Genomic DNA, 14,961 nt, shown 5'->3' on the forward strand with positions numbered 1-14,961 from the left:
AGTGTGGGGCCCGACATGGGGCTTGATGTCACCACCCTGAGATCATGACATGAGCCTGGACTGCATGGCTGGAAAAACGTGACCCCATATATTGCTCACATTTTTGACTTGGGCCAAATCCAAATTTCTTTCTTTTTTTTTTTTTTAATTTTATTTATTTCTTTGAGATAGAGAGAGAGTGAATGGCGGGGAGAGGGGGAAGCAGGATCCCCGCTGAGCAGGGAGCCCAACACAGGGCTCGATCCCAGGACCTGGAGATCATGACCTGAGCCGAAGGCAGACACTACTCAGGAAACCCAAGACATTTTTTATTTTTATACAGTCATTGGCATCAAACTTTTTCTTTAATTTTGTTTTCTTGAGAATTGTTCACAGAAAGTCTCTCCCCATTCCAACTAATATAACTATTCTATGAATTTATGAGTGCATTCAAACATATTGAATTTTCATCTTTTTGGCCTTTGATTTTACCCTTGAGGACACACATGTCACACGTAAACTGTTTCCCTGTGCAAGCAGTCTGTGCATAAAGGTCTTACCCCTGGGATGTTCTTCACAAGGCTTGCTGTAAGGGCCACTTTTAAAGATAATCCAAATATCTAATCATTCGGAATGAGGTATATTATCAACATGAGTAAAAGCAAGTGATATAGGGGCGCCTGGGTGGCTCAGTGGGTTAAGCCTCTGCCTTCGGCTCAGGTCATGATCTCAGGGTCCTGGGATCGAGCCCCGCATCGGGCTCTCTGCTCCGCGGGGAGCCTGCTTCCCCCTCTCTCCCTGTCTGCCTTTCTGCCTCCTTGTGATCTCTCTCTCTGTCAAACAAATAAACAAAATCTTTAAAAAACAAACAAACAAACAACAAAAAAACCCCAAATGATATATAGTCATGACAACGGTTTTATAGAATATTTAACAACCAAGATATGTGTCTACAATGTATGGAGCAAGCAAATAAAACGAGATCACAAAACCGTACCTCCAGTTTACTTAGGGCAAGAAATCCAGGCACCTCTACGAGCTCAGTGAAGACGTGTTGAACGAGGGAGTGAACATATGGGAAAATCAGAAATTTAGAGTTTTCTTTTCGACAAGACAGCAGCAGGCTGGAAATGCTGGATTGAAAACCAAACAAAAAATGAACAACACGTATTTTTTCCCTGAAACATGGCGTGGTTTACAGGAGAGGAAACTGCGGGAGAGGTAGGTTGCGGGGACGCCTGGGGGCGCTCAGTGGGTGAAGCATCTGCTTTGGGCTCAGGTCATGATCCCAGGGTCCTGGGATCAAGTCCCGCATCCGGCTCCTGGCTTAGCAGTAAGTCCGCTTCTCCCTCTGCCTGCCCCTCCCCCCACTCATGCTCTCTGTCTCTGTCTCTGTCTCTGACAAATAAATAAATAAAACCATAAAAAAAAAAAAAAAAGACAGAGACTGGGTTTGCATTGCGATAAGCGTATACGAGGCTGGCTGTGTCCCGAAGCCATCCGCTAAGGTTAGAATTTCCAGAATTGCAATGAGGAGGGGGAAAACCCACAATTCTGTCCCTGCCTTGCTGTGAGTAAGGCTGCTTGTACCTAAGAGACTCCCCTTTCCTGTTCTGGGGGAGCAAGAGGCCGGTCTGTGTGTCCAGCCTCCTTGCCTGGGGCGGGGTGGGAGCTCTGGCCTGGGCGTGGGGAGGCCCAAAGAAGGCGTCTCCAGCTCTAGTTGCTCATGAAGGATTGAACAAGGGCACAAATGGGAGTCTGAGGCCCGACGGCAGATCCAGCCTCTCTGAACACTCCTTTCCCAGCGCGTGGAACGGAAATGCCAACACCCTTCCCGGTGCGCTCCGAACCTCGGCGTCCGGGCAGACTCAGAGCTGAGGGAGCAGAAGGAAAGGGCGCGGCGGGGCTGGCCGGAATCTCAGGCCTCCCACCTACTTGCGATGTGGCTGGATACCTCCTAGTCCTAGTCCCCGGTACCCTGTAGAAGGAGCCGATGACACTGCCTTATGGATGAGACCTTGAGAAGGTTCCGTAGACGTGACTTCTCCAGAACAAACAGCGAAGGGCGAGCCGGCCGGCCGCACGCCAACGTGTTTTGCAAACTCCTAACTGCTAATCCGACCTAGGAAACAGTGATTGGCAAATGACACCAACATTTTTATTTCGAGCTAACCCAGAGCTACAATTTCCTAAGGGCATAGAAGAGTTTTCGCTGGTTTTCCGAAGCAAAATCAACTGGATGTAGATTTTCTGCTTCTCTGCATTTACTTAATGAGGGACTTGTTAATACTGAAGGGAAAGCCGAGGTGTGGTTTAGTGCGGGGATTGGGGGGAAGAAGAGAAAATTTCGAAGAGCCAGAAGGAGAGCAGAGGATCGAACACACTGGCAAGACCAGGGGAGAAGGGTTAGGACGGGGATTTGTTCCTTTGCTGTGTGGTTTGACGCTGGGGCTGAAGGGGGAGCCGGAGCCGGGACTGGGCCCCCAGGCTGGAGCGAGTGGGACAGAGACCCAGCCGGCTCCCCCCTTCCTTCTCCGGAGCCCGCTGCCCCCAGCCCAGGCAGGGTCCCTCTGCTCCCAGCACCTCCGCAGAGCAGCGGGAAAGATGAGTGACAACAATGAAACTGCCTTGTCTCCATTGTTCTTTACACGCGATGGGAAATGAAGAAGAAAAGTGAAACGCAAGAGTCCATGTGACACCGACTTCTGATTTTCCTGCTCCAGATGACACTGGCTGAATCCTGAACTTTAGACACTGAACCGTGATCGCTGTCACGAATTAAGTGTGTTTGGTGATACGGTTTTCTTGTGTTTCCTGTGACTTATTTATTGAAAACTCTTCATGGCTTTTGTAAAGGTGAGAAATTAGTATTCTGAAATATCGAGCGTGTAGATGAAGAACCCAGCAAAAGCACCATGACGTTCACAGAGAGAATTTGTACCTGAAGGTACGTGTACACACACACACACACACACACACACACAGGCGATAAACCCCAGAGGCTTCCCGCTGAGACGGAGCAAAACAAAAGATCGTGGCCTTTTCTAGAGTGTTTTCTTCCGGGAAATGGGCTGTCGCCTCAGAAGAACGTTTTTGTTCATTGGGACCGAGGGCGGCGTAGATCACAAGGTGGCACTCAAACTGTCCGCTTTTGTCCCCAATTTGCCACTCAGTGTGTGCGCCCGGGGTAGTCGCTCTTCTTCTTTGGGCCTCTGTTCCCTCGGCTGTGCAGCGAGAGGGTGGGACGGGATTCCGGGAATAAACACAAAGGTGGGAGGTTTCAGAGACGGTGCCCTGTGTCCTGTGTTGTCACAAGTCCCCACCAGGGGACAGCATTTGCATAGTCAAAAGGAAGCTTGGCCACATGCGGATCCGGGTCCGGACTCGCAACATTCGTCACTGGCAGCCTGAATCCGTCTCTGCAGAGGACAACCGTGTCCGCAGGTGGGACAGTGCCCTGCACAGAGGGGTTGGTCGCTGGGCCCACGGCTGCCCTGGAGGGGACACTCGCCCTGCCCCTGGAGCCTCCAGCCAGAGGGGTCACCTCTGACAGTGGCGGTCGCTTTCCAGGGTCCTTCAAAGTATCAGGTTTGTCTTGATGGTTGAACGCTCCCCGGCTGCAGTTTGATGCCCTCGGCGAGCACGTAGCATGTTTTGCCTCATTCACTAACTGGTGTTCTTTTCCTGTCCCTTAAATAGGGGCAGGGACGTCTGCTGGAGTTTACCTCCGCACTGCAGCGGTTATCTTCATTGGTGGTTTTCAAAAAGATGCCTGGAAATCCAGTAAGTGCTGCACCAGGGGGCACCTGGCGAGCCCCGGGACTGGGAAGTCGTCCCAGCCTCAGCTCTCCGTCGCGTGGTGGCAGCACCCCTGCGCGTACCACAGACGGAGTCCAGACCAAATCTCCGGGTCGCACAGACGGCCTAGAGACCCCGGGGATTTGGCGAGTTACTTTTGTGGTGGTGGCAAAGGGAAGAAGGTCAGAAGAGGGCTCCACTCTCCCGAGAGTGTGCTTAGCTGTACCCTCCCCAACCTGCGCCTGCCCCAACTCTTGCCACCAAAAATGCCACTCATGCAGCTCAGAAACCCTCAAAGCCTGCATGGGCTGCTGGGGACAGGCGTCCGTCAAGACAAATTGATGAATACTCATCGGTCCCCCGGCCCTGGGAGGAGCTGCTGCCGAGCCTCTGGGTCCAGGAGACAGGTTTCTGCCCTTGGGGAGATTTCAGGACAAGGCTGCAAACCCAGGACTCAAATATGGAAACGGAGAGTGACCTAGAGGACCCAGAAGAGAACACGCCCATGCCGTGGCAGCCAGGGGACATCCTGTCAGCCTTCCTTGACCTGGGGGGCCTGGAAGTGGGGAGAAGATCTTGAAAAGGGGAGAACAGTAAAGACGGGCCAAGGGGAATGACCAGTCACATTTGGGGTGGCACCTGGTCAACGGGAGTGATGGAGAGTGGCTGCAGCCCAGAGCGAGGGTGGGTGTGCGTGGTGGCGGGCAGGGAGGGGACCGTGAAGAGATAACGGGACAAGTTACAGGCTTTACTTTTTTTTTTAATCAAAGTTTATCAAAGTTATCCAGTGTTAGAAAGTATGTGGACAACTAGGCATTCTGTACTCTTTGTGGGTGTTTAAGCCATCACTTTTTTTTTCCTGGATGGTTTGGTACCATGCCTCAAAATTTAAAAAAAAAAAAATGTATACACCCGCGATGTGACCGTCAAGCCACGTCAGGGAATTTCCTCTAAGCAGGCAAGCACACAAATGTGAGAGGCATATGGGAAAAACTGGTCGTCGCAGAATTGGGTTTTAATACTTAAAAATTAGAAAAAAAAAATATGTGTTCTTTAAAATGGGACTCAAATAATGATATACGGGGAACCGTCTAGTAAAAAGTAATATGCATCACGGCAAGGGGTTCGTGCATTGTTCAGTGCAACAACTTCTGGAACAGCAGTACGCAGTGAGGCCTCTTACAAGTTGTGGTTCACACATGCGTGAGTGAGAGCAGATACCCACGCAGAATGGTCTGGAACAGTGCTCGCCCAAAATTAACACATACCTGTGATGTTTTCCTGTGTACTTCATGTGTCGTCTTGACTCTTCACAGCAAATGTGCATGCCATTTTTATAAAAACTTTGCAGAGGAACACAACCAACAGAATACTGGAGAGAGAGAGAGAGAGAGAGAGAGAGAGAGAGAAATTTAGAGACTGGTTTGACATGATTATAGAAGCCCAGATCTAGAATCTACAGGGTAAGCCAGCCGGCTGGCGGCTCAGGGAAGAGCTGACATTACAGAGCAAGTCCAGTAGCCATCTGCTGGCAGAATTTCTTCTTCCCCAGACGATGCAGGTGTTTGTTTTACACAGACCTTCAACTGATTGGGTGAGGCCCACCCACATTCCGGAGAGCAATCTGCTTTACTCAAAATCTGCTGAATTCAAATGTTAATCTCATCCAAAGAACCCTTGCACAGAAACAGGCAGAATAATAATGGGCCAAGAACCTGGCACTGTGGCCCAGCTGACTTGACACACAAAGTGAACCATCCCAGGCAGTGCCCAGGATACACTGACATTGGGCTGGTTGTGGGCTCCCCGAGAGTTTCTAAAGGATCCTCGCAGGCGGTGCTCATGACAGAGGGTGCAGGCGACGTGCAGGGGTCACGAGCAGGGGCAGTTGCGATGCAGGCTTTGTTTTACTGGCTGGCTAGAGAAAATTGGAATCCCATACAGAGTTCCTGAATCAAAGAAAGAGATATAAAGAAAACCAAGGAATGTGACTTCTTTTCCTACCTTGGACGGAATTTGAGCTTTCGCAGACAATGGCAGACCCGGCCCGGAAAACAGCAAGAGACCTCCTGAGTCTCCGAGGCAAGTGTGATCTACTGCTGTGACGTCCCAGTCTCTGGGTCCTTCCAGGGAGCCCTGCGTGTCCTTCCCTGCCACCAACACACCTGGCCAGAAGCCAGGGCTCCTCATGGCTTTTAAAGGTACAAGATGCAAATAGGCTCCGCGTGTTTAAAAGATAATTTTGTGCTCTCACAAAAAGGAAGACACAACTTCTGGCTTAGGCGACAAAGACCTGGTGTTTATCTCTGCCAAACGGGGGGGTCGCTCTGCTTACCTCTGTGGAGGGGAGCCCCCAATCTCCGCTCCAGTCCTGCTGCCGTCTTTCCTCAGCAGCCTTCAAAGAGGGACCGGTCTTTCCCTCCGTAGCACCCATGGTCCCGCGTGCGTCTCATGGGCAGTCTGCAGCCGGAAGCGCCCCATGAAGTGACACTAGCTAGGGCGTGGGGCTCGGGGGGCTTTGGGGACGCGGTGTGAAGTGTTCCCAGTACAATGCCAGAGGGAGCCGCTCAGTGCCCCCCTCACTGGCCAGGGTGCGCGCCGGTTCAAGCCGAGCTGGGGGAGAGCGCCGTGTGCCCCGCCCGCCACCGGCGCGAGCAGCCCTTCCTCGGAGCCGTCCTTCGGCAGCCAGGCTCCCCCCCACAAGCTCTGAGTCTCAACCACAAACAGCAGAGGTCCTCAAGCTGGGATCCGAGTGTGAGTTGTAAAAATAATCATAAATCAACCCGAGCTAGCCGGTCACCGCCGCAGGGGTGGCTCCTCACAGTCTCGGAAGCTGAGCGCACTCTGCGGCCGACTGTGCTCCGTCTGCCCAGAGTCTCCCTCTTCCCACGCACCTGGGGCTTTGCACAGTGCGAGCACAGTGGGGAGGTCATGGACAGCCTCTGCTCTGGCCCTCTTCTCCCTTCCTCCCGCGGTGTTCGGTCAGCAGACCACCCCCCCCCCCCCCCGGCGTGGGGAACCTTCAGTCTTCGCACTTGAGATGAAGATCTCCTCTCCAAATGGGATTTGTAGACTGGATCCCTTTGGTTTTTCCACCCTGGCCTGGAAGCCATGTTCTTCTAAGAATTTCCAAGTTACAGGTGTAGCTTGGGTGCGTGCAAAAGCTGAGACTCACTCAGGACATCTCACGGGAGGTCAGGAGGTGCAGGGAGGCCGTGACTTGAACTTGCAACGGTGGGCTGCCCGAGCTGCGCGGAGGGTTTGCGTACAACCTGCCTGGAGCTCTGCCCCTTCAAGCAGACCTTTCCGTCCTTACCCCCACCCCACGCCCTTCCCCTTCCCCGACATTCATCTTATTTGCACTTGCGTCCACCTAACACAGTGTAGGTGCTTATCTTACCTGTTCATCGTCTCCCTCCAAGCCCCACCCCCGACCCCCTCCACATGACGCCTTCCTGAAGGTAGAGGCTTTCGTTTGCTTCTTCGGTGTCCTAACCCCAGAGGCTGGTCCAGTGGCTCTCAGTAAATACTGGCTGCGTCGTAAATGAGTGAACAAATTTCAGTGCCCGCGTCCTAGGTCTGTCCTTTGTACTTTACATAATAAATCTCATCGTGTCCTCTCTACATTGGAAATAACCTGCTAGCCCTTTGTTAATTATGAGGCAGTGGCAAACACACACTCTCGCCGACCTGAAAAAAGCTAGATTGTCAGTCTTCATAAGAAGGGAACATTTATTGAACAAATGCTAATAGAAGCACACAACACAGCCCTGTCTTCTCAGCCCATTTTCCAGATGAGGAATCGAGGCTCGGAGTAGGTAAGCACAGCGTTCAGGAGCACACAGCTCGGACCGTGCAGAGGGGGCGTCAGACCAGGAAGTCTGGCGGCAGAGCCCCTTTCTCTGACGGGCAAGGACTCGGCTCTCTGAGCAAGCGGTCTGGAGGCACGGAGACGCTGGGGACGGACGCACAGTCTGGACCCTACCCTTCGGAAGCCCACACGCTGGTCGAGGAGGTGGGCCGCATCGATGGCTGAGTGTGTCACCGGAATGGGACAGCCACACGCCACAGGAGGTCGCGAGGATGAGCACATCTCTCTGGCTACTTCCCAAGCTTCCCAGGGCAACCACCCCGGGGCTCACCCGTGAGGGCAGAAGGGACCCCATCCCGAGCCTTCCAGGTCTCTGAACAGGACCCATGGGACTCCCAGGTCCATCCGCTTGCCAGGGCCAGCAGGCTGGAGGCAGGAGGGCAAGGTCGTCTGTGCTGGCAGGGCAGGAGGGGGTTGGAACGGAGGGTCAATATTAAACTCGAAATTTCCAGAAGCTCACTTTTCAATTAGTCTTTTCTCCTCAAAAACGGGTCAGGGCGCTTGCTTGAGTCCGCAAACTCAAGTGAAGGCGCCCGGTCTTGTGCCCGCTGCAGGCAAGCCGGCCTCGTGGAAGGGGAGGGGGAGTGAAGACGCCCCGGGCCACGGGTCTGCAAGCTCCTCTTCCCAAGTTTGCTCCCACCGCACCGGGGGAAGCCGGGCGGCCGGGCCGGGCCCGATGCCGAGGACAACTCCAGAAAATCCAGCCGGTCCTGTGCTCACAGACAACATGTAAACACGTCCCGTTCTCTTCAGCTCTGCCCCAACTTAATCCGTTAAATCCACATAATCCCATTCAAAATCCTAAAGGAATCTTTGGAGGAATTTTACACAATGAACCTAAATTTGCTGAGTAAGCATGGATGAGCGTTCAGGATAAAGTAGAACTTTCCCTGAGGGGTGTCACAATTTATCACCAAGCTTCCAACCCTGAGCAACTGTGCCCGCACCGAAATCGATCTATCGGAACGGAAATCCTAAAAATCAGACTTGTCTGAGTGTTTGAGTGCGTGTGTCGGTGAAGTCCAGCTCGGGCTAGAGATGGAGTTTCACAGCAGGAAGGCAAAGCAAACGTCAGGCCAGCGACGGCAGAAGGAGGCTGAAGCCGTGTGTCTCTTCAGCAGCACAAGAGAAAATACGATATAATATATTAAATCATCAAAAGTAAAGTTCAGACAAAATCACAAAACATAAGTGAATTATATAATAATGAAGTAGGGCAGGGCTTTAAGGCAGAAATCATAAACAAAATGACTGATAGATTTGTATTTCTTTTTTTTTTTTTAAGATTTTTATTCATTTACGTGACAGCGGGAGAGCGCAAGCAGGGGGAGTTGGAGAGGGAGAAGCAGCCTCCCTGCTGAGCAGGGAGCCTGATGTGGGGCTCGATCCCAGGACTCCGGGATCATGGCCTGAGCCCAAGGCAGATGCTTAATGGCTGAGCCATCCAGGCGCCTCACAGATTTGCAATTCATAATCACTTAAAGAACCACGAAGTAATTTTTTTAAAAATTGAAAAATGTATTCCAATAACAAAAAATATATTTGTAAAATATATGGCAGACAAGGATTCAGTGTACTTATTAAAAGCACCTACAAATTAATAAGGAAAATGTAAAAACGTTGGTGAGTAATGTAGCCATCGGCTTTACAGAGCATATAAAGTAACTCGACTCAGACACAAAGAAACAAAAATTATTCATGATATGTACGGGATTCTCTCTGTCTTGTTTGTTTATATGTCTTATATTCAGTTACCTCAATTTTCTTGTCACTTTTCATTGTTTCTAATAGATAATAGTTTAGTTTTATGTAAACATACCCCAGAGAGCTCTAGCTTTGTGACTTCTCTATCGTTTCTAGAAATTCGATGGTCACTTTGATCTTTTCAGAGGTTCGGAAGTGTTCTGTTTTCTACAGTTTCTATAATTTCATTCTGAGAATTTTTCCCGTCAGCACATTTAGAATTACTTTTGTGTGCAGTCAGATGCAATCTGGCTTTATCCAGCAGCCTTAATAGTGACAACGCATTGGACATTTATTCACCTCCTAATTTGTTACATTATATCAACGGGCATCCATTTGTCCACTTGGCACAATTCATTGACAGTTTTGGTGGGCTTTGGGGTCGTCTTATTAGACAAGCGTTACTGCTTTAAAGCACATGTTTATATCAGGTAGTATGATCAACCCCAAATGTACCCCCTTTTCAGTGTTTTAATACATCTTCACGTTGTTTTCCTAAATCAGCTTTGTAACTTTCCAGAAGGTCCTGGTGCAGGCGTAGCTGTGGGAATAGAGCAAATGCAGGTGCGTATTCGTCGCTTGCTCGGAAGCCGGACGGACGGCTCAGTGGGGAGGGATGGGGTTAAGATTCCAAGAACACAGGACACAATGTATTTGGTGATGTTCGATTTAAATCAAAGGCACAACCAGATGGGTAGCTTTGGAGAAAATGAATAAGACGGCTAAGAGCAAAGATTTCCTGTTTTGGGGTAAGCATGCGAGTGACGGTTCCTGCCTTCCGGCCGGGGCGCAACTTTGCTTTACAGTGCACAAGTCTCCCGAAACGATGCAGGGCCCGGGCCCTGTGGAAGCCTTTTGAGACGGCCTCGGGGACTTTCTGCTCAGTAGGAATGGACTTCTGGGAGCACAAGTGGGAAAAACAGGTCAGGAGAGAGTGCAGAAGAAGGCGAGGTAAAAACAGGCTCTGAGTTTCACTTCTGGAGCTCCGTTCAGAGACATGACCTCATACGTGTTTATAGCATCCTCATAAGATGAGCAGGAAGTGGCTATCATCATCTGACCTTGACAGAGAGACGAAGTCCATGGAGGTCCATGGAGGTCAGAAGCCCTCTCCTGAGAGGTGGGGATTTATTACAGTAATCAGGGACACAGCAAGGTGGGTTAGGGACCTCCAAGGTCTACAGAGTCTCAAAGAAGGGATAGGTATTCTTGAATACAAGAGACTATCATCACTGAGACAGGATTGTAAGACGTGTGACAAAGGCGATCATTTTTGTGGCTCTCCCTGAATTTAATCATCTCATTTGCATACATCAACAGAGATTCAGAAGCGAGCTGTCACCGTCAGCGGGCACGGCCCCCTCTCAGGATGAAAGCAGGTTTCCACTCGTGGCTTTGTGCCCGGAGAGGAAATACGAGCCCCGCTTAGAGGAAGGTGTGCTTTATCCAGCACCAGCAGCTGCTTTGGCGCTGATGACTTGAGCTTGGCTGGATGGTGGACGGCGCGGGCGCGGGGGGGCCAGGTGTGCAGATGAAGGAGCCGGTGGTGGTCAAGTGACTGGAGATGGAAGAACTCGATGCACTTTGGATGGAAACCCTGGCTTCAGCCTCCTTGTGGCGAGTCGCCCCATGGGGCTCTGCCGGTCCTAGTAATGATGGAAAGCTGCCCGGAGCCCCGCAGCAGACGCCTCGCTCACGCAGTCTGGCTTCTGTGTGCGCCACGGAACGTTCACCCTGAGCTCAACAGGGAAGCACACAGGGGGTGGGGGTTGGGGGGAGCTGGTAGAACCACACATGAAATACCTTGATTAGGGATTCTAGCACTTCTGGGGCCGAGCGGCCACATTAAACACGCCCTCCCAAAAAGTGCAGCTTGGAAATTGAACCTTTCCTGGTGGAGGACAATGTGGGTCTCCCCATCACCACCCCCAGACTGCAAGGGCTCCAGGGTCAGAGACTCGCAGTGTTGCCCGAGCACTGGGAACACGGGGACGTCCCCTCCCACCCACCCTCACCCCTGTCCCCCTGCTCCCCCACCCCAGAATGCCCAGTTGTGGTTTTAACTATTCCACAGCTGGAGAAACTACAATAAGACATTGACAAGTTTCGGTTTGGGGGAAGGAAGCTCCCGTTTCCCTTGATTTTCTTTTTCCTTTCTTTTATCCCCAGCAGCCCTAGAGTGGCTCTCCAGCGGTACGGCGAGGGGAACCAGCAACGGCATCCCTCACGTGACAGGTCCCACGGTGTTTTGCCTGTGGTGCCCGAGAAGATGTTGACGCGTTGGTCACTTACTCACATCCTGAGTGTTCATTTTTTTCACGCAGGAAGCTGCCATCGGGCAGACCCAGCAGCCCGGGGGTCAGTGTTAAGAACCCATCGACTCTTGTTTTTGTTCCCGGGGTTCCTTTCATAAGACACCTTAATTCTCCCCTTGTCGGTGCACACGGCCACGCGGCCAAGACGGTGTTGAGCAGGGCTTGACAGAGTCGTTGTGCGGATGTTCAAGTCACAGCTATCTCAGGCTCTGTGGGTCGAATGGTCTCGTTTCAACTACTCGGCCCTATCGTTGTAGAGTGAAAGCAGCCCCGAGCAATGTGTGCATGAATGCACGTGCTGTGTTCTGATAAAACTTTATTTATAAAAGCAGGTAGTGTGGGGGGGTACTTTGCTAACTGCTGGTTACTGGTGACCTGACATTGCCCGTCGGGAACGTAACGCTCAAAGAGGTTACGTCTTGTTTCTTTGTTTGTTTAGTCTTCTTATACTTTAACTCATTTTAAAAAGGATTTTTATGATACTTTTTTTTTTTAGATTTTCTTTATTTATTTGTCAGAGAGAGAGCAAGTGAACACAAATGGCGGTGGGGGGGGGGGTGGTGGCAGGCAGAGGGAGAGGCAGGTTTCCTACCAAGCAAGGAGCCCGATGCGGGACTCGATCCCAGGACCCCAGGATCATGACCCGAGTCGAAGGCAGACACCCAACGGACTGAGCCACCCAGGCGTCCCTATGTTAATTTCTTATGCTAGTTATCATGGACTCAGCCCTAAGTGTTCATAATAGTCAACATTGGCAATGGCCGCTACCCCCAAGCCCACCCCATCTGGATCTAGTGTCCCACTGGATCTAGTGTCCTACTGAATCCATTGCCCCTTGTGCTAGGACGAGTGATTCATGTAAGAAATAAACTGAGGGGTGGGGGGAGGTTCAGCATTGCTTGTAACCCGGAGCCAAATGTCACCACCAGCAAGGACCGCGAATGATGGAGGAATAGCTCTGTGTTACGAGCCTCTGTTTGTGCCAAGGCCTGCGCTAGGCCGACCAGCCCTGATAGTCGTTCTCCTTTCATTTACAAGGTCCAGAGCACCTAACCGAACTCCTCAAAGTCGTGCACAAGGTCACGTGCAGGCGCGTGGGGCCCCCCCTCAGAAGCACCCCGTTTATGCTTCGTTTCCGGCTCTGCTGTCCTCATTTTGAAGAGCTTACCAAATTTTGAACAAAGGGCCAGTCCCGGTCACACAGCCCATCAGAAGGGAGTCGTATGCCACGCAGACATCAGCCCCCAATAACTGGACTGGGCCAAGATGCTGGCTCAGCCTCCCTGGGATCATGTACTTGCAGGGAAAAGACGGAAACGTGCTCAAGGGACCAGATCCACGTGATCTGAATCAAAGAGGAAAACTCAACACAGAAGTATTTTTTTAAAGCATGTGGTCCAAGAGATCGCGCGTGGGGAAGCCAGTGTCCGCTCTGATTTCCCGACGCAATCCTTCTGGCCTCCCTCGGAGTGGACATTGTTGGCTCACGCTTCGCCTGAGGGGACCGAGGACAGCGAAGGAAGGCAGCAGGTCAGACCGGAGATCCTGTCCGGTGTTTCTTGTGCAAAACGGAAAGGACCAGTTTGCAGGTCAACATCCAGGTTTACGCGTGGTTCCTGGAAGGGGATGTAACTGTTGCCCACACTCCTGTCTGCCCACAGACAGTTACGGAGAAGGAAAAAGTGTACCGCTTCTCCCAAAAGAACCCCTCCTCCCCTTCACCTGTCGGAGTAGATGACGTGGCTTTCCGTCGGCTGGGTTTCTCTGGGAAAGATTCAGCCGGGAACGCTTTGTGTGCTCTCCAGAGGAGATCCCCATGCAACTTAAGTAGAAGCCAGAGTTTTTCCTGGAAAACTCCCGCTCTGGGGTGGCGGCACGCGGTATGCATGGCGCTGCCTTGGCAGCACGGAGAGCTGGCTGCTCCCAGATTCGCGGCAGGGGTTTCAGGCCCATCCATCGCACGGAAAATGTTGTTTCAGTGAAGCCCTACCCGGAATTCGAAGCAAGGCAAGGGTACCCTTGAGACGGGCTCTGATCCGGAAGCCATAGCGAGCCAGCTGGTAAGAGGTACATTCCAGGTGCCAGGTGTGATGCCACGCACCCCCCCCCCAGCCCCGGGGGCACCAGGAATCAGCACGGGGTGGGGGCGGGGGGGGCAGCCGGCTCCAGCACGGACTTGCCGTGCGCCCTGCAGCGTGAGCCCTTCCTTCCGTGGCACTTTAACATCCTCCTGCTGCCACTTACGATCTCCACGGTTGCTGTCGGGGCAGGACAAACAGTAGCAGGACAAGAAAGCAGAGCAGACATGTGAGTTAAAAGAAAGAAAAATGCGCCAAGAGTAGAGTGTAATAGCAAAACTAAGTGCTGGTGATCGTGCGCACTCCCAGCCTGGAGGGTGACCCCGCTAGGACTGTGGGGCTGCCTGCAGGGGGTACCCTATAGACTGAAGGTACGCAGAGTCCCAGCGGGAACGATGGCACCGTCCGGAAGAGGCAGATGCAGTGAGACCGGTGAGGGGCCTGTTGACAAATGTGCCCGTAGGTCGTGGAGGAGCCCGATGGAGGGGTGGAGGGGCTCCCCGGGTATCCAGCTGCTGACAGGGGCAAGGAAAGGCGTGTTGGCCAGAACCCGAGACAGCTCCAGCTGGAGGAGGGGGCCTGAACCTGAACCGCAGGCACAAGTGGAAGCCGGTGGGTGGGGGTAGGGCAGGGAGGTGAAGGCTCGACTCCCCCTCCCGCCCAGACACACGCCCCGTTCCCTCCCTGTCGGTGCCTGCCTGGGTCAGACCCAACCAGACCTCAGAGGGCAGGAGAGCCTACTCATGCGGTTGCTAAGAGTCTGCTTCTGGAATGCTAAGCAGGACAGAAAAGCAGGGACGGGAGGGTGCTTGCAGGTGCCAGTGGAGGATATTGGCACGGGGGACACTAAAAAGCAGTGGTTCCCAAGTGTGGCTGACTCTTGCACACATCTGGGGCTGAGCACGGGTCCAGCCAGCTTTGCAGTGTGCTGACGGAGGAGCTCTGGCTCTGGGCTGAGCTTCCCCAGGTACACCTGCTGGTCATACAGATTTGGGGGCTACAGAAAGATGTTCTTTGAAAGCTCTGCCATCCCCGGCCTGCCATACATCTGCTGCCAACACACGAGCTTCGAAGATTTGATCTCGAGTGTTCATCCCAGTGGCCCCCTCCCCCCTCCCCGCCCAGTTCAGAAGAACTAAAGCTGCTTGAACATCTGCAGGGCACAGAGCACAGTGGT

Source organism: Martes martes, assembly GCF_963455335.1.
Source record: "Martes martes genome assembly, chromosome: 7".
Lineage (NCBI taxonomy): Eukaryota > Metazoa > Chordata > Mammalia > Carnivora > Mustelidae > Martes > Martes martes.